The 19,240-nt window shown below is 46.6% G+C and overlaps 1 pseudogene; it reads left to right on the plus strand.

Annotated features, from left to right (window-relative positions):
• Window positions 1–3,652: 3,652 nt before the first annotated feature.
• On the plus strand, window positions 3,653–4,787 carry LOC149344786 (uncharacterized; annotated as a pseudogene).
• Window positions 4,788–19,240: the final 14,453 nt, after the last annotated feature.

Consider the following 19,240-nt stretch of genomic DNA (forward strand, 5'->3'; position numbering starts at 1 on the left):
TAATATATATTCTTTTAAATAAAAGAGTGTATTCGTATGTCTTAAAAATCATGGCAGACATAACTGATACCAATGCTTCCATGTTTTTTTTTCGTATTTATTAACTAAAGAAAAAATAACACGACATCTAGAACTATATCAGTCCGAAACCAGCAAAGCAGTGCATGCCGCTGATATGAAAAATGTAACGGTCATAAAATGAGCTAGTAGAAGACAAATATTTCAATGGATCTTTGTCGTTCAAGAACATTTACATTTTTGTAAATGTGCAATGGCCAGGCAAAAATCTCAATGACATGCTGTGAAGCAGCAGCTGTCACCGGTCATGGATTGCGAGTAATTGCACCCAAATTTTAGTCGCAACAGCGAGCACATCTATAAGCGAGGAGTTCTGAAAAACATGCATTAGAAGTGCAAAGATAAAATGGAGTATTACAAATGCGAAGATACAACTTGATAAAGGACAAAAAAGTGTCACTGAAAACAAAGTCACTGTATCTATGCACAAAACCTGGCAACAAGGTATTTAAAAACACGTATGTCTCCATTAAATCTACGTATCTAAGCAAAAGTGAGTCTAGATAATGCGTCGAACAAGGCAAATAAACTTCTTGCGCAATCACAGATAGTAAATTTTACACAAGGAGAGACAGACCATCCAGGCAAGAACAAAACGTTGATAGCAGAAGTCGCGATATGTACTTGGGCCATGCTGCGGTCAGTGACAGTGCTAAAAAATTTCGGGGGAAGGCTGAAGCCCCATAAACTCACCAGGTGGACTTGTGGAGAGCTGCCATGTGGCAGGTGGACTTGTGGAGAGCGAATTCTCCGCTGCACTTTTGGAAGAGAGGACGGAGAGAGGGTGGGAAGCAGGGCCTCTGGGCGACCGGCTCGGCTGCGTGAGGCGGTCGGAGGGCACAAGACAGGGATGGACACAAGCGCCCCCGGCGCAGTGGCCGCTTTTCTTAGGGGTGTGCGCTTAGAAGATGCTCCGCGAACCCCGATGTGCCCCTTCCGGTTGCAGGGGCAAACAGTTTCCAACACCTCAGCTTGCAAAGGTGGTTCGTGTCACCGTGTGCACCCGGCGGTTCAAGTTGGTACGCTCTAACCAGCCCGTTTAAACAAGAAGGATGGATAACTGGGCGAGTTTGTGATACATCGTGGGAGGGAACAGCGCGAACAAAACGACAGACGAAGCAAGAGGCCACAAAGACGAGCGCTGACTCGAAACTGAATTTTTTATTGAAAAAGTCGAAGTTGTTTTTTCGGCACCTTGAAAGTTGAGTGGGCTTTGCCGGGCCATCAGAAACCGTAGTGAAAATGTATTAGGAGTTACTCCATTCAAATACCGTGTTACTCACAGGTCGCCGTTGGTGGAATGCGCATGCTCTATAGTCTACGAGCTTCCACTCTCGTGCAAAAAAATCTACATTGGTCAGACAGGCCGATGTATTAATGTTCGCCTGAGGGAACATCTTAATTCACTATCAGACACCAGATACTCTCATCTGAAAGATCATTGCCGCGAATGTGGGAAGGAAAATGATAAGAAACAGAAAAAGTGCCGCCCTTTGGTCACAAAAACTAAAATTTTGTTTAGACACCGGGATAAATTGACAAGGGAGATTATGGAAGCTTATTTCATACGAAAGAAAGAATCACAGTGCATCAGCCAGCCTTCTTTGGCATTAGTTGACAAAGAAGTATTGTTTTTAGATAATTCGTGACTTGCTTCATTTCGGTTCTCAGGGGTTGCCTTTGTTCGGAGTTCACCACGTGGCATATTGTTCGTTTGATGGTCTTGATTCCGCTAGACCAATGCTCGTTGCTCTGTTTGTTCACGTGATTGTGATGTACATATGTTTTCGTTTTTCAATAAAAAATTCAGTTTCGAGTCAGCGCTCGTCTTTGTGTCCTCTTGCTTCGTCTGTCGTTTTGTTCACGCTGTTCCCTCCCGTTTAAAGAAGTTAACTGTTTAGGTTAACATTCACTGCAGGTTAACTTGCAGGTTAACCTTCACTGCAGTAAGCGACCTTTCGAAAAAGAGTTCACTTCAGAGTTAACAGCAGTTGGGCTAGTCCGCATCCACCCTCGACTGTGTGACTTTGCAAGAAAAAATAAATACAGCATATGTCGAACAATTTTCTCTCACATCGCAGCTAACGCTCAAACATTCGTCTTACGGACTCGTAACCGGCCTGTCATTTTTTTTTTTTTTGCTCACATGCTTATTAGCTCATGCTGTAAAAACATGAGGCACGGTTTATTTTTCCCCATTTTCTTATTATCATTTTGGTGCCAACGATACGTCACAGCGCTTGGAAGTGTAGTGTTTTTCAGCGGTTGTTGGCTAAGGATCTTGGCCGCTTCCGGCGAGATCCTGGTTCGTCCAAAATTTTGAATGGCAGTCTTACTATTGCTTACTACGAATTTTCCTTTTGTTCCTACCAAGGCGAGCGCTATAACAACTTCCTGCGCAGTCTCCATGTTGCGCCCGCGGATGGCTGCCGTGGAGGCTGGCGCCCCACGGCCGTTGACGACCAAAAGTACTGTCGCTCCCGTCCTGCCGCGTCCACACACGCTATGTCCGCTGTCTCCATATTACCGAATCTCAGCTCTAGAGCCTCGGCATTCTTGGCCCTGCGTTCTGCGTTGAACTCCGGCTGCATAATCTGCGGGAAAGGGGTGACCGCCGATGCGTTGCTTCGTTCCCTGTCGATTGCAACTTCCATTTTGATCCCTCTTTCGGGATTTATTCCAACTTTTGCTAGGATTACCCTGCCTGTTTCCTTTGTGCCGGCTCTCTCGATTTTTGAGGCGCGCACGTCCTCCGCTAGTTCTATCGCCGTGTTATGTACCCCTAACCCAAGCAGTCGCTCTGTCGAGGTACCCACGGGCAGCCCTAGTGGCTTTTTAATACATTTCTGAATGAGGACATCTATTTTCTCGCTCTCTCCGGCTTTTCTATATAACTAGGGCGTCGCGCAACCAACTATACTTGCACGGCAACTAAACTTGCACGAGTTGGCACGGAAGCAGCATTTGGAACACCATGGCTCATGCAGCGCATCTTTACCCTTCGCAGACGATCTTCGCGTTCTTGGTACTGCTGTGTCCGCCCCCAGCATACTCGGCGGATGACATTTCCACTCTCATCTCGACGAAGGACTGAGTCTTTAAAATTTTTGTATTGCATTATTAACTCTTTCTGCCGGACCTCTGCAAATGATTACCTAACCCCTGCTATACCATCTAAAACTAGAAGTCACCACAGCCTAAACATCACGCCTTATTTTGCCCGCACGGACACCTTTAAATACAGTTTTTTTCCGCGTGCAATCGAATATTGGAATTGTTTACCCGGTTCTACTCGCTCTCTTCCTTTAGAGCTGTTTTTAGCGGCTATTGAATAGTTTTTTCGTTTTTCTTGTTTTCACTCATACTGTTTCGGATGTTTGCCATTGTTGTGCTCCATGTTTTCCTAAACTGTTGTTCACACCCACCCCTGCAATAGCCCAATAGGGCTGCAGTATGTATAAATAAATAAATAAATAAATAAATAAATAAATAAATAAATAAATAAATAAATAAATAAAGCGATGACGCATTCTACCAGCAGCCTTTCAACTATCTTCACCTGGATCCACTACAGTTAATGCGCCCGGCTTTCTACGTACCTTCATCGTCGACTCTGACGTCACATCGCACTGGCAATTTAAGCGGCTGTCTGAGCGACAGTCCGTTTAGTTGGCACGGAAGCAGCATTTGGAACACCATGGCTCATGCAGCGCATCTTTACCCTTCGCAGGTGTGTAAAAACGTTTCGCTTTATGCTAAGAAAAGTGACGACCCGTTCTTGCTATTGCTCCCGTGCCAACAAGTGCTTTGTGAAATTGTCTGCGATTGTTTCTCAATGGCGATGCTCATACTGCGCTCCGGTGATGTAGAGACTAATGCGGGGCCCACCACGCGTAATACTGAAGCATTACTTGAACTGCAACATTTGCCCGGCAATCCTTCGGAACAGATGGAAGTTCTTTTTCGGCTATTAAAGGACCTCCAGGCACGATCTGTAGAATCCGCTAAGGGCCAGGCCGAGTTGGTTAGCGACGTTAAGGCAATTAAGGTTGGTCAAAAGAACATCGAGACCAAAGTTGAGGCAATCCAGACGAGGTTAGACAATCTTGAAGAAAAAACAAAGGTATTAGACCGTCTCAATGATGACATTGCTGGAATTCAAGTGTCAGCACAAGTCCAGACAAATCGGCTCGACTCTTTAAAACTGCGTATTGACGAACTTGAGGATAGATCTCGACGCAATAATTTAATTTTTCATGGAATCCCTGATTCTCGCGAATCATGGGAACAGTCAGAGTCGAACGTAAGGGCAGCACTAGCCGAAGCAATCGACAGCCTACCCGACACAGCAATAGAACGCGCCCATCGCATAGGTCGCTACAAGCCCGATAAGTGTCGCCCAATTGTTGTCAAGTTCGCCAGCACGAAAACAAAAGACAAAGTACTTTCCGCGCGAGAAAAGCTAAAAGAAAATGATGTCTCTATTTCGGAAGATTTTTCGCCCGCCACACGCCATGCCCGAAAAAAACTCAATGAGTACGCTAAAAGCCAGCCCCAACCATGTCCTTTCCAGTTAAGATACACTAAAGTAATCATGAATAAAAGAACAGTTCGTCTATGACCCGGCAACAGACACCATCAGCGAAAATGCCGCGTACGAACCACGAGATAGCGGCGAGCATGTTGATTGTGAACACGTCCCAAGTTAGGAAAGCGCGAGGGGAAGTGGACAAGACGCGTCCCACGTATCAGTTTTATGCGAAGCATACTACTTTAGCTACCACTTCAGCCCTTCACCGTGGTTATGCGCCTCCAAATCACGTGATACATGACGTCACACCACGTGACACGATGACGTCACGACAGTGGAGAAACGGGGGCCCACCTCGCGCCGTCGCTGTGGTTGTGCGCCTCCAAATCACGTGACACGATGATGCCACACCACGTGACACGATGACGTAACGGCAGTGGAGAAACGGGGGCCCACCTCTCGCCGTCGCTGTGGTTGTGCGCCTCCAAATCACGTGATACATGACGTCACACCACGTGACACGATGACGTCACGACAGTGGAGAAACGGGGGCCCACCTCGCGCCGTCGCTGTGGTTGTGCGCCTCCAAATCACGTGATACATGACGTCACACCACGTGACTTGATGACGTCACGACAGTGGAGAAACGGGGGCCCACCTCGCGCCGTCGCTGTGGTTGTGCGCCTCCAAATTACGCGACACGATGATGCTTCGCATTCTCCAGGCTTAACCAAGTTAAGCCTCAGCCATTTTTTTTTTTACTAATATTCCTAGCATCATGAATAAACGCGCTTCCTTAACTTCTGTCTTAGATACTTGCAATACCGATATTTTAGTGCTTACAGAAACGTGGCTGCATTCACAGGTTCAAGATCACGAACTTTTTTCAGACAGCTCATCGTTTTTCACTCTATCGTTGTGACCGAACAATGCGACAGGGAGGCGGCGTGCTCTTAGCCATTTCGAAAGACTTTGCATCCCAGTGTATTCATGTATCTACTGACTTAGAAATGGTTTGGGCCATCGTTGAACTAAACCACCAGAAGATAATCATTGGTGTTTGTTACCGCCCCCCAAACCATTCATCTAACTTCGTAAATGAGGTACATGATATCATTAACATCGTTACATGCCGTTATCCCACGTTACTTTATTTCTGCTTGGCGATTTTAACCTACCAAATATAGTATGGAACACTGGATCTCCAACCTTACAGCCTTTTTCTTCATTAGCCAATGAGTTCTTAGAAATGTGCTCTGTTTTTTCGTTTTCACAACTTGTTACGCAGCCCACAAGAATTATGGAATCTGTCGCAAACACACTGGACCTTGTATTAACAGCGCAACCTGATCTTGTTTCCGACATCACGTACTTACCCGGCTTGAGCGACCATTCGGCCCTTTCATTCAACTTGAATATCTTGCGACCAAAAACCGTTCAAAAATTCAAACCGTTTCGACATTATGCAAAAGCTAATTTTGAAGCCATTAATACTGAATTATCAGTCTTCCTTGACGTCTTTCTACAAGACTTTGACTGCCGTAGTGTTCAGTCTAACTGGAATATGTTTTCTTCTAAAATTGCTGAATTAACAAACAAATACATCCCACTTCGCACCCTTGTCTGTAACCATAACGCTCCATGGTACAGCACCTGTCTCAAGCGCTTGTCTAATAAAAAAAAGCGTCTCTACAAATCTGCGAAAGGTTCTGTTAGCATAACACGGTGGACTAAATACAAACTGGCAGCCCATGAGTATTTAACCGCGCTTAAACAAGCAAAGAATAACTTTCTTCATAATACCTTGCCATCAATGCTTAAAACCGACATAAAAAAATTCTGGCGTGTGATTAACCCCAAAGCGGATGACATGATTACCTTGATTGACAGCTCTTCCAATGTTATTCCAGCTAACGAATGTGCGTCTGTACTTAACGAAGTTTTCCTGCGCAACTTTTCTTCAACTACCAATATTACGCTCCAATCTACGCACAACAATGTTTATCCAGCAATGTTTCCCATAACCATTGAAGCAGAAGGCGTCGAATCAATAATTTCATCTCTAAAACCATCTTCCGCTCCTGGGCACGATTTAATCAACGCGAAATTTCTGAAAAACACGAGCTGTTATTCTTCCATTTTTCTAACAAAGATATTCCAGCAGTCGCTCGAAAAAAGTTCTTTGCCGGCTGAATGGAAGGTAGGGAAGGTGATCCCACTCCATAAATCATGTGACAAGCATTGTCCTTTTAACTACCGGCCTATCTCGCTCACTTGCATCCCATGTAAAATTCTTGAACATGTCCTTGCCTCAAATCTAGCTAGCTTTCTCGAATCTAATTCATTTTTCTCACCATCGCAACATGGCTTCCGCAAGACTTATTCATGTGAAACACAACTAGTATCATTCACGCATCAGCTAAACGTCATCCTTGACCGCTGTTCACTTGCCTACTGTATATTTTTAGATTTCTCGAAAGCATTTGATAAAGTATGCCATAACCTTCTAATGTTTAAGTTACATCAACTTAACATTGATCCCAAACTGCTTGCTTGGATCGAATGCTTTCTTTTTAACCGTTCGCAATTTGTTTCTGCTAATGACTCATTTCGCAGCCAAGTAAAGTACAGTCCGGCGTACCTCAAGGGTCGGTACTTGGTCCTCTACTTTTTTTAATTTACATTAATGATCTACCCTCTTGTGTTTCCTCTAACATTCATTTATTCGCAGATGATTGCGTCATCTACAGGGAAATAATTTGCGACGATGACATATCTTCTCTTCAAGCAGACCTTAACGCTATCTGTATTTGGTGCCAATCATGGTCAATGGAATTAAACATCAAAAAATGTAAATTTCTGCGTGTGTCAACAACTTCCGGCCAGCTACCTTCCTATCACTTTAATAATGTCCCTCTAGATCCTGTTTCTTCTTACAAATATCTTGGTATCCATATTACTAGCAACCTCACTTGGTCCATTCACACTTCTTACGTAATTAATAATGCTAATCGCATGCTGGGATATCTAAAACGTAATTTCTCTAAGGCACCTTCTTCCCTAAAACTACTTCTATATAAGACACTGGTCCGCTCAAAGCTAGAGTATGCTGCAGCAGTGTGGGATCCCTTTCTACAAAACCTAATTCACTCATTAGAAATGGTCCAGAATAATTCTGCTCGTTTTATTGTATGTAACTATAACCGAACTGCCAGCATCTCTGCAATGAAATTAAGTCTCAGCCTGCCATCTTTAGCATCTCGCCGTAAAGCCCTTAGACTCTCACTTTTTCACAAGATATTTTATCATCCTTCACTTCGCCACGAACTGATCTCCCCTCCCCAATACATTTCATCAAGGCGAGATCACAATAACAAAGTCGGAATTCCATTTTGCAAAACCAGTGCCATGTTTCAGTCATTTCTTCCGCGCACAGCTGCTGAGTGGAATCACCTTCCTGCATCTACCGCTACCATTACTGACAACCAACGCTTCAAAACAGCATTAGAAAACTTTGTATAAGAAGGAGCATCATCTTTTTTTTCAATTCTATATTCTTGTTGTTTTTTGTACGAGCGTTTTGTTTGTTTGTTTTTCACTGTATTGCTGCGCTGTATTTTGTGTATTATATACTATTAACCAGCACACCAAGAACCCAACAGCTAATAATGTATAACTAGGAGCAATCATTTTTGTATTACTAATTAGTTTGCTGCACTGTACATTTTTATTCTGAATTTTTTGTAACCGCTCCCCTCTATAATGCCTCTGGCCCTGAGGGTACACGAAATAAATAAATAAATAAATAATTGCGTACGCCTGTATTAGCCCAGCAAGTTCCTCTTTTCCAATCCCCTACCTTTAACGCCGATTCGTCTTATGAGGCCTAGAGTTTCCATCACGTAATGCTCCAACTTAAATTCAATTCAATTCAAGCTTTATTTTCCAGTTTACACTGGAAGGCTTTCACGGCTAAAAGCTGCTCTGGGCAGCTTGACGTGGCCACTGAAACCTTCACTTGGCTTTTACAAAATGACAAACAGTGGAAACGCAATAAATAGATCACAAAAACAAGAGCAAATATAATACAATACAAGATATAACTGAAAAACAGATGATTTGAATCACTATTTATAATGAGAAATAGATTTTTAACATTGAAGAACCTATTCTGACAACACATAATAGATTGAACGATGTCGTACTCTGATTAATATCACATCAAAAAACAAACACAGGAAATCATGACACAGTAAGAAAAAAAAAGAAACGTTACATATTTACAAAATACTGCTGCAATTGTTTCATTGTCAGAAATTCTGTGCCCTGATGCTTGTTAAGAATGGCAGGAAGAGAGTAGTGCAGTGTTTGTAGCTTGTAGTTAGTGCGAAAATGAGGCACGAACCATGGGTCTGTGCCACGTGTACGCGCATCATTTACACCAGCTGTAAGGCAAGCCGTATTTATTAAAAAGCCTTTTAGTGCTGTAGACGTGGAATGAAAAGATGCTAGAATGCGATGTGTGAGTTGGTGTTCAGTCTTCATCAGCCCGTATTTTTGAAATAAAGCATATGTGGACGCGGAATATGGAATGTTTGCGATTATGCGAACGATTTTCTTTTGCAGAGCATTTATTCTATTCATATTTTGTTTAGTTCTTGTGAGCCAAACTAGGCTACAATAGTTCAGATATGAAGCGAACAACGCATAGTAAATTTGCAGTTTGATTTGGACCGGAAGAAACGATCTGCATCGAGACAATGCTCCAGTGACAGATGGAAGTTTTTTACATACCAGAGTTAGGTGTAGGTCCCAAGTAAGGTTCGAAGAAAAGGTTAAGCCTAGAATTTTATGATGTTCAACGATGTCAATAACTTTTCCCTCAAATGTAATAGCGCGTTGTTGATAAAGGGGCTTATTTATTGATCTAAAAATTATTATCTTCGTCTTTTCCGCATTAATGGTAAGATTATTGGCTTGCGACCACGAGGACAGATTTGAAAGCACGCTATTGCATTTTGTGGCTAATGTGTTAATATCAGGTCCTGAGAACAGTATACTACTGTCGTCAGCATAGATTATAAACTTAGCTGTTTCGTCCATATTCACTATATCATTGATGTAAACACTGAATAACCGAGGACCCAGAATACTTCCTTGAGGCACACCTCTCAAGAGAGGGAGAACATGCGATCGGTGGCGTCCCAAACACACAGATTGTGAGCGATTTTTCAAGTATGATTCTAGCAGTTCTAAAGGTAGTCCACGAATTGCCGAAAACGCAAGCTTTTTTATCAGAATGTGATGATTTAAAGAATCAAACGCTTTCGAGAAGTCTATGAAAAGTCCGATGGTGAAAAACTTTTCGACCTTCGACCACATCGTTTAGGAATGCCCAAATTCTCCCGGGGCGGGGAAAAATATTGACAGTAGAGAAGCCCAGGAGACCCTGCTAAAAAGCCCGGACCCTGAGCTCCAGCGTACAACCATCCATTTGGCGGAAGAAGCCGCTACCAGGAAAGGACTGCCAGCCAGCTTCTAACCGCGGACGCGCAACTCTCCGTCTCCCAGGCCTGCGTGCCGGGGGCGGAGATAAACGTCTTTTATGATGGAAATAAAAGTTTTTCAATCAATAAATCAACCAATCAATCTAAGTGCAATGTTAGAGTGACACAGAACGAGTAGAAAAAAATTAGCTGCGGTTTAACTACTGCTGAACCATGTTAGAGAGCGAAAACTATGTATCGGACAGCTATACGTGGTCTGGCGTCTGTAGCGTTCAGTGCGTTCCGGACACTGGATAGGCAGCGCGCCCACCCTTCCACCCTGGCAGGTTGCAGTTAATGGTTGATCGCGAGAGTTAGCACACCGAATGAGCGCTGCGGCCTATTCCTGCAGTGCCACGAGGAAAGTCGACAAATTACATAAAAAATCGTAATTTGTGCACCTCCGCCCCTCGCCAAAGTTCAGAACTCAAATCTCTCTTCCTCTTGACAGTGGTCCCATAGGAGAAACTGACGAGATACGGGTACTCGGACTCTAGATCCACGAACACAGACGGCCAGACACTACATTGGCCAAACTCCGTAAGGTAGGGGACAGGGCCGCATAGTCCAACGGGTTGCCAACAAACGCGGAGGGTTACAAAGTAAGGATGCCTTGCAGCTGGCAAGTGCCTTCGTGATCAGTCGAATTCTCTATTCGACTCCTTATCTCCACCTACGGAAACAAGAGGAGGATGCCCTTGAGATGATCCTTTGCAAATTTTTTGGGCGTGCCCTGTAGCTCCCCATCACTGCATCAAACAGCCGTCTCAAGGCCCCTGGGGTGGAGAATATTTTCTAGGAGCTCCATCCGGGATGCGCACCTTACAAACCAGTACACGCCCCTGCCGCAAACGGTGTCAGGTCGCCGCCTTCTTGCTCAACTCCATATTGAACACACCACTCTCATGGAAGCCAGGTTTCACATCCCAGAACTGTGGAAACCCGCCCTCCATGTGCGGCCACTTCCAGCCAACATGTCACACGAAGATTTTAATGGTCGGCCCAGGGCAAAGCCTTACACCGACATTATGGCAACAAAACAGGTGTACACTACGTGGTGGTGGTGGTGAAAAACATTTATCGCCTATTAAATTTTTGCACAGAGGTGATTTCGTAGGGCCCTATTGGCCCTTTCCCAAGGGCGTCCGCAGAATTTTTTGCAGGGGGGGGGGGGGGGGGGCACTGGTTGTTCGCGCCGGAAGGGGGGGGGGGATGTATGTTCGTAGCAAAAATGCACTATTTGCGGAATAAATTTATTTATTTATATATATATAAAAATAAGTGAAATACACACATGAAATAAAAATTAGAAACAGCAAATTAAAGCGTGACTAGGAGAGATACATTGGAGTTTATCAACGAAGAAACAATCAAAATTAATAAAAAATGCAAAAAGATACTGTCACTTCGTGGAGAAGAGTGCTCAGTCTTGCTGCATACGGGTTCTCAGTTCACCCGGATTCATGACCAGCACACAGTAGAGTATGTTCACAAACACGAAACTACAGTCACTCAGTCAGTCTTCCTTGAACAGGAACTGTAGGCGCCTCGGATTTTTCTGGGCGAATTGCGTGATTACACGGGTGATAAATTCATTTCTGTGCTTCATTACACGCTCTCCGTGCACACTCATCACACACATTGATTGGAAAAACGGTTTAACGCGTACACTGAAAACAAAAGATGACTATATATACAACGAAAACTTATTTAGGAGATAAATGCACGCTCGCAGGTTCATACACCTCGCTCCATCTTGCTCGCGCATCCGCACAGTCGAGCAACCGCACACACACTGCTCACAGCTCGTCGTTTTCTCGTCCGCTGTCTTGGTTGTTCTCAGCTTCGTTGACAACCGGCCACTAAAAACACCGAAACGCAAACACAGAGGCGCGCACACGTGCAAAGGCTTACTTCCGCGCGACTTCCGAGGGGAAGGGACACTCGCCACTCCGGTCGTAAAATTTGTTTTGTGTGTTTTTATGGGGTTCAGAACCCCAAAACGACTTAGGCTATGAGGGACGGAGTAGTACAGAGATCCGGATAATGTCGACCACCTGGGTCTGTTTACCATGCACTGACATCGCACAGTACATGGGCGCTATTGTGAGACCCAGCCAGAAGTGACAGGCGAGCCAGGCAGGCGCCATCGGGCTGCGTTGACCAAAGGCGCTGGTTTTGGGAGAAGACGCAAGGAACGCTGGTGTGGGCCCCTCTAGATACTGCGTCGCCGTGAACAAAAGCAGCTAATCCCCTTTCCCTAAGATTCTGAAAGCGGCGCTTCTACCGAACGGCGCTCTCCCGTGGATCGGAGGAGACAGCGAGCGGCGGCGCCAACTCATCGCCCGCTTGCTCCTGAGCAGCCCGACAAAGCGGGGGTGGACACGGCTGATTTGTCCTTCCCTCCTGAAGAGTTCATCGGTGGCCGGCGTAACGAAGGCGAAAACAAGATGCCCTGTGCACTGTCTGCCTCCGTGTCGCTATCTGTCTAGAGATCAAAGAAACAGACACCCATCTCAAGACGGCTCGAAACACATGCTCGCCAGTGCCGCTGTATGTCTGCAATAGGTCGCCCTTCAACAGAGCTGCCGATGGTGGGGTTTGAAAACGGTGTAAAAGTGCGTGCCCGGACGTGGCATTTCGCAGATGTGGCCCAAAGCGTGGAAGCGGGGCTGCTTTTACCCTTTTGGCTGAGCGCACCACCGCCCCTGGCATGCGGCCATCACTCACGGTTCGAGTGAGTGATTTTCCAAGGGGTGCAGCCGCCCCCCCTTGCCCCCCCCCCCCCCCCCCCTCCGGACGACCATGCCCTTTCCCCTCACAATAATAGGTGGAGCCCCTATTCCGAGGCCCCATTGGCAAGCAACGCCGCCCGCGTCCGTTGAACTAAAGCATTTTGGGTCTTTAGGACTTGACATCCGAGCAAGGCCGTCTCTCAGTCCTTTCTGGTGGGGCTGGGGTTGGGGGGGTGATAGATGGGTTTGATCGACACGCCCAAACCACGTGGATGGTGTCAGCCACCTCCCCATAGAACTGGCATGCGCCATCAAAGGATGTGTTGAAATGAGTAAGCACCGCCGGGCACAGTACACTGTTACTGAGAATTTTGATGAGGAGGCGCTCCTCAGCGCGATCCAGTCTCTTACAAGGGGCCGGGTAGTGCCGGTGCTACTCCTTGTAGTAATCGGGGATGTGTACGAGTGTAAGGGCCAGATTGTTTGATTAGCATTGGGGACGGAGAGACTCCTCTCCCTCTCGACTGGAAGTCGGCTGTCGTGACCTTCATCCCGAAGGCGGCAAACCTATTGATGTGGAGAACCTTCGCCCCATCTCCCTCACGTATTGTGTCGGCAAGCTAATGGAGACGATGGTGCGCGGCAGACTCTCCGATTTTCTCGAAGCACAGCACATTTTCGCAGACACCATGTTCGGTTTTCGCCCTCGCAAGTCAGCACAGGATATACTTCTGCAGCTCCACCACGACATCTTAGATCCTGCAGAATGTCTCCACAACGACAAGGTGGTGCTGGCTTTGGATCTTTAAGGCGCACTCGACAGCGTCAAGCCCGAAGTAATCCTGGGCCACCTCAGTAACGCCAAATGTGGCCACAAAACATTCCATTACATAAGACAATTTCTTACAGACCGTCAAGCCTACATACGCATACAAGATGCGGAACACGGGCCATACAACATCAGCTCGAGGGGAACACATCAAGGCGCGGTCCTGTCTCCCCTCCTCTTCAATTTGGCAAAGCTTCATCTTCCCTCCAAATTGTCTTCTTTGCCGGGATACATCACGCTCTTTATGCGGATGATATTACAATCTGGCCCACGCAAGGTAACCTGGGCCACATGGAATCCTGCCTGCACGTAGCGGTGACCCTAGTCGATGATTACGCGGCCTACTGCGGACTCCAGTGCGTCTCAGCTAAATCAGAATTTGTGCACGTACGTCCCTCCCCACGGGACTCAACTCCGCTTCGCATCAGTCTCCCCTCGGGTCCGATCCGGGAGGCCAAGGAGATCTTAATACATCACCAGCGCAGGGTCGACACCATCCGCCCAAACTTCGCACGGTGGGAGACCAGGTGGACAGCATGGTCCGCCGGGTCTCCAACAAGCGGGGCGGATTACGAAGCAAGGATGCATTGCGGCTTGCCCATGCTTTCGTAAGGAGTAGAATCCTCTACTCAACCCCCGGCTTGCACCTGCGCAAACACGATGATGACCAACTGGAGGTCATCCACCGGAAATTCATCAAGCGGGCTCTCGACGTCCCGGTCGCCACATCCAACCAGAGACTTCAGGCCTTGGGCGTGATGAACACATTCCGGGGGCAATGAGAAGCCCACTTAGTCAACCAATACACGCGTCTTGCACAGACCCTGTCCGGTCACCGCCTCTTGGACCGGCTACACATCAAACACGACTACCACATTGAGGAAAGGGAGAGAGTGCCAGAATCCTGGAGACGCGCCCTCCGGGTCCGACGTGCGCAAGACTAGCGCACTCGCGCTTACTGCTCGCTCGTCACTTGGTCAGCTCTCGGCCGCCAACCCCTCCGCAGAGAATGGCCACTTCTTTGCCTGCCACTACTAGAACACGCGATACTGACTTGAGCGGGCTCACAACCTTTGCTTAGTCAGCGCTGTCGATTTAATTTCGTATTGACATGCCGAAAGAAAAGAGGCTCTCGAGAGGCGCTCGTTGCAGGCAGTGGGTTCCGCAGTTTGGAGATGTTTGCCAACTGCCGACGACACTGTGCTTTTCTTCAAAGCGTGCGAAACTTCAGTATCAAGTGAGAAGAGATGCCATGTAGCGCAACACGTCGCTACCAACAAGCATGTTGGAAACCTGAAGCGAACGAAAGAGGGGCCATCGCAGTTCCTACTGGCAGAGACTTTCAGCGGTTGCTCGACAGCAAAGTGTGCCAAAGAGTTGTGTGAAGTATTTTTGGCGGCAGATATCCCGTTGGGGAAACTAACGAACAGTGATCTTCGGAGCTTTCCGGAAAAGTACACCAAGCAGCATGTTGTATATGAATCAACGTTTCGTAAGAGATATGTGAAAGGGTGCTACGAGGATACTCTCGGCAAAATTAGAGATGAAATTTGAGACAACTACTTTTGGGTGTCCGTCAACGAAAACAAGGACGCTAGCGGATAGTATGTGGCCAACTTCATCTTGGGAACATTCAGCCCAGAGAAAGCCGGACGACACTCCTGCTCAATGCAGACTTTCTTGAAAACGTGAACCATTCAACGATAGCCCGTTTTTTTTTTTTTTTCACTTAATCTCTGGAGTTTCCATGGCCGGGAAATATTCAGTATGAGAAGATACTTTGTTCGTGACGGATGGATCATCCTACATATGCAATGCAGGAAAGGGGCTGACGCTTTTATACAATATGGTTAACCTGACCTGCGTTGTTCATGCAATGCATCGTGTCGCCGAATTTGTCCGGCTCTCTTTTCCCCAAGTGGACACGTTAGTTGCTAGTACAAAACAGGTGCTTCTAAAAAACCTCCGTCAAAAATTTCTCTTTTCCGTGCCGCAGCACCTGGAATTCCTCTGCCGCCCAAAGCCTATTTTTACTGAAGGGGGAACATGGATAAACGCAGCAGTATACTATGCACGGCACTTTGAGGCGGTCAAATCTGTATTTGAGGAAATCAAGGATGACGCTGCGTGTGCAATGAAAGCTATGTTCGAAGAGGCGAGTTTGGAAGCAGACCTGACATACATTAGTGTAAACTTCTCAACATCAAAGGAAAGAATGACAAAGTTGGAAAAGGCTGCACTCTAATAAGACGAGTCATAGAAGGCAGTGGAAGAAGTAAAAGCAGCATTTCGGGGACTGGAAGGAAATTACGCTACTGCTACTACGAAGATGCAACAATTGGTAAAAAAAATAGAGGCCTAGAAAAAATTTCCCAAATCAGTGACAGCTTACGCGAAGACGATACAGCCACATCACCTGAAGGCCTAAGCCACTATGAACTCTCATGTTTAAGGTTCGCGCCACTAACTTCATGTGACGTCGAAAGAAGCTTTTCAAAGTACAAAGCTATGTTTAGCGAAAATCGAAGGAGCTTCATGTTCGAAAACCTGACAATGTGCTTTATTGTGGCGTGTTTGAATTGTACTAATATTGAATTGAATATTGAATTGTACTAATTGTAATATTGTGCTAATAAAGAAAGAGTATCATATATAGCACCTCTTTTTGCTTTATAGTGCCTATTTAAATGTATGTTAGAGCCTTGATGCCTGCGGCCCCGCCTCGGTGGCTCAGTGGTTACGGCGCTCGGCCGCTGACCCGAAAGACGCGGGTTCGATCCCAGCCGCGGCGGCTGAATTTCGATTAAGGCAAAATTCTAGAGGCCCGTGTGCGGTGCAATGTCAGTGCACGTTAAAGAACCCCAGGTGGTCGAAAATTCCGGAGCCCTTCACTACGGCGTCTCTCATAGCCTGAGTTGCTTCGGGACGTTAAACCCTAATAAACCAAACCAAACCTAGATGCCTGCCTGTTTCGGGTTTTTTTGCCTAAATTTCCGGGCCCTAGTCACCACACACTCCTTCGCAGTGTAACCGAAGCGCCGGCTTATCCTCGCAGCGCGGATACGACAGGATCGAGCGACGAGTAGTCCAACTTGGTTGCTGCGAACACAGAGAAGTGGTCATCCAGGGATAAGGACGTGGCTCTTCACGCTGCACACGGCAAGGTGATGTGGAGCGCCGTGCACGTCGACCCCTTCATGCCATAGTGCCATCACGGCTTAGCATTCTCATTTGCTCAATGTCCACGACTTTCCAGTTTTCTCTTGAAGTAAATGTCACCTTCCCATAAATTTCGAATTCCTCACTTTAGAAGGCGTCATCCAAGCGTTCTGGAAGGCACAGAAGCTTCAGTTTGAGCTCTTTTGGTTCCTGGTTCTGGACAACACAGCGACAGTCCTTACGCAATAACTGCCGAAGTGACAGCAGTTTTTCCTTCGAATGCGCCTTTTTGGATGTCACCATGCAGACATGCGACAACTTCAATTGCCGGTTAGAGCTAATTTCTCAGAAGGGTATCTCTGTATTCGTGGTAACAGCATCAGCGCCCGGCATGGTTCTCATGTTAGCGGGGCAAAACAGGACACAAATTTGCAAGTTGCAGTTCTTTTATTTTATTTTTCATAGGTACACAAAAACAAATTTTGCAGCATTATATGGCACCTTTCTGACCTCCCGCACAGTAAATTTCAAAAGCGAAGCTGCAGCGGAATATTGATACGTGGTGGCAAGCCAAGGAACTGGTCAGTTCTGGTGAAGTAGAGCTGGGGCGAGCCGGGCGGCGGAGTCCATGTCTCCTAGGCCGACGACCAAGGCTAGCAGAAGGCGGCGGTGCTCCAGGGACCAGGATGACGATGAACCCCGCCCCTCACACCAAATGTTACGTGGTGGCAAGCCAAGGAAGAGAGCGACATGATGATCGACGAAATATGATTTTAATGCCTGCGTGCCTAGCCCGAGTGCTCCGTCCCGCGCCACAGCCCGCTTCTTCGTCATCTGCTTCGTAACAGTATTCCAAAATATTACGATTTTGAAAACTTGAAAATGTCGCATTATGCCCCAACCTCTGAGGCGAAATGCGTCAGGGTGTGGGGCAAAATGAGACACCCTTAAAAACTAAACTAAAATACGCCTTATTTGCAACAAATTCACACAGTTCACTCCGTGGGCACCAACACAACAATACCGCATCCTGTGAGATCCTGGAGTTGCTTCCTTCCATAGGCCGCCAAAACTAAGCAGCTCCACTCTTTCGCTTTGCGTGCAGCTTGGGTACGCGAGCGTTTTGAATTACCACCATTAGTTGCCGCATTCTTTGTTTTTTGTGGCAGAGCTATTCTTCTTGCTCTTCAGCGTTGTCTTTAAAGGAGTTATAGTCTTTCTTCTTTTCGCTTCCTTCGAGAAGTGCACTCTGTCGTTGTGGGGGGCGAAGTGAGAACCGTGCCTTCCACGCACTTCCTTTTTCGTTCTTTCGGAGCCGTATGCTTAGGCACAGGACAGAGTTCTCGAAACTCCAATGTCGCCCCAGCAGCCTTCTCATCACTGAAAGAGCTGAAAGAGGTGTCGCCTGTAGACAGATCTTCATTTTCTCAGTCTTGTTGAACGGCATTCGTTGTTCTAGCTGTGTCATAAAAATTCTGGATAGTCAGTTATCTCCCGGCTGAATGGCCAGATGCCGCATTTCCGCAATCCGACAGTGATGTCGGTTGCGCATGCCGCTCTTTCAAATGCTTTCTTCACCAACTCCCCGATATTTTCCAATGTAATCCGCACTCCTGGGTGAGTAACCACCCACTCGCGGCAGGAGTTGTATGCGCCCTTGAACGAACAGAAAAAAACTCGCATCCAAGGGCTGCGTTGTGCGTTATGTGCTGCGGGGGAGAGAGCATGAATATTTCATTAGCTCTCGCTTATTTAATTGCGTCCAAGTTCTTTGTGTGGCTGCAACATACATCCAAAACTAACATCACCTTGTATTCACGGCTGCAGTGGACGTGTTCCATAAAGTGCTCTAAAAAGCGGTCGAAATTTTTTCTCTGATCGAGCCTTTGTCACAGACACGCTGGAATGTCCCAGGAGGAGCTTGTGTCGTCAGAGAGGGCCGAACCTGCTTTCATGCGAAACCTACCACAGGCGAAAGGACAAACCCAGTTGCACTTGTGCAACATACTACAGTAACCATTTATACCATTTCACCACTTGTTACTCCCGAAACAGCTGTTTTTCCCTTCGATGCACTAACTTTCGAAAGATTATGGACAGTCTGCACGCCGGTCTCGTTCATGTTGATGGTATGAGAAGGTGTGAAATGCTCACGACAAATTATTTCTTCAAGGTGATCGAAGCGCATGCAACCCATGTTGCATGCGCAGATTGAAATTAGGCACCAACAATCCCTGAGGCAAAACGCTTTTCCGCAAAAGTTTTATTCTAAGGTAACTTGTCGAGGCCCCCATAGTAATAGAGCTGTTTCGTGTGGAGTCCTTTGTGCAGTTCTCTCTTTTTTTTTTCCGGGTGAAACTCC

Source organism: Amblyomma mixtum, chromosome 5 (genome assembly GCF_055824585.1).
Source record: "Amblyomma mixtum isolate Tamu chromosome 5, ASM5582458v1, whole genome shotgun sequence".
NCBI classification, from domain to species: Eukaryota; Metazoa; Arthropoda; class Arachnida; order Ixodida; family Ixodidae; genus Amblyomma; species Amblyomma mixtum.